The 1,499-nt window shown below is 31.4% G+C and overlaps 1 protein-coding gene across 1 annotated transcript in view; it reads left to right on the forward strand.

The window, feature by feature from the left end:
• Positions 1–219: 219 nt before the first annotated feature.
• The window catches only part of LOC108766545 (Golgi integral membrane protein 4), a 24,718-nt gene continuing 23,438 nt past the window's right edge, over positions 220–1,499 (forward strand). Inside the window, exon 1 of the mRNA XM_018515903.1 lies at positions 220–272. The gene's annotated coding sequence lies outside the window, so the exon portion shown is untranslated. The remainder of the gene's footprint in view (positions 273–1,499) is intronic.

Here is a 1,499-nt window from a genome sequence, read left to right on the forward strand (position 1 = left end):
CGTCATACGTGTTCTCTGGGCGCATCTCCCGTGATCTCCCGCGAGGCGACGCGACGCGACGCGCGACGCTCCGGAGTAGATGTCAGTGCACAAGAATGTCTTTCTTTTTTTTCCTTTTCCTTACCGCTCACGCGTCCCGTCGCGTCGTTCGTGGTTACTTCTTGTAAACCATTGTAAACGGAGTGCACTTGGTGAACTACGGAGTCGCACGGATGTTTGTTTCATTACACTGCAACTGCGGAGACACTGACGACAGCTGCAGGTTAACTTTCGTAAGCAAAATATTCGCGGATCTTCCTGATAATGCGATGATGCGTGTTTGCTGGTTATTAGAAATTTAATACTGAAATAAATAATATAGTGATTAATTATTTATTTTGAACAGTTGAGTGTTTTAATATTCAAGTAATTTCTAGCATTAAGTTACTTATTTTGAGTATTAAAAGCTCTGAACTGCTTAAAATAGCGTAATGTAAAATCGAGCACTCAGTACTTTCGTTATATTTTTGGTGTTTTTAATCATTCAGTGCTACTAGAAATTAAGTACAATAATTTGATATTGGAAATTATTTATTTTTCAAGAATTAAAGGCATTGTTGTTTAGACTTTTAATACTCAAATAATAATTTCTGTTATTATCGACTAGTATTAATATGGATTTCTGTAACGGTTGGAAGAATCTCTTTTTTCGCCATATGGCTTTATACGATACGATTACGACCTCGTTTCTACTAATGAAGATTAAAGTCGATGTTTCTAAGAGAGACCGGAGTACTCGCCATTCTGATCCCATAATCCTGTAAACGCGTGATTCTCGCGCGCGGAAAGAAACATTAGAAATCCCTGCATCGTTTCACGTTATACTATTGTTGTTGCGTCGTGATAAAGTTAATCTCGTGAGCTTATTTTTATGCACGTGTTTCCTGCGAAAGAACGTTCCATCTCACGTTATCTTACATGATGTATAATAAGCCGCTTTTTTATAGCAATTTTTTAATAACCGTTTATACTTAATGTACAGCTGGAACTGTAATTATTTGTGCCGTTTAATAAGAATTAAGATTATTATTGGCGCAAAATGATTTATTGCGTGTCTAAATATGATGTACATATAACAATCTCCAAAGATTGTTTTTTCTTATTGATTATCTTGAATTAATTGCGTTTAAGATGTGAAATATTTATATATCTCTATTATATATTTTTATAAATATCTAAAATATATAATATATATCTAAAAACAGAAATTTAAAAAAACATACTACTTAAATACATACTTTTATTCCTCTACAGTCAGTTGTTACAGCAAAATTGTGTTTCAAAATTATAATTACGAAATGTTAATGATTCAAAATATTCTAATTTATTTTTATGATACTTTGTTTTTATTTGTTTCATTTTAGGAAATGAACGATATAAATAAATATATATCTATTATAGTTATACATACATTAATAATTTTTTAGATACATATTATATAATTTATATATATATATATA

The sequence above is a fragment of the Trachymyrmex cornetzi genome, unplaced genomic scaffold (assembly GCF_001594075.2).
Source record: "Trachymyrmex cornetzi isolate Tcor2-1 unplaced genomic scaffold, Tcor1.1 scaffold1187, whole genome shotgun sequence".
Classification (NCBI taxonomy): domain Eukaryota; kingdom Metazoa; phylum Arthropoda; class Insecta; order Hymenoptera; family Formicidae; genus Trachymyrmex; species Trachymyrmex cornetzi.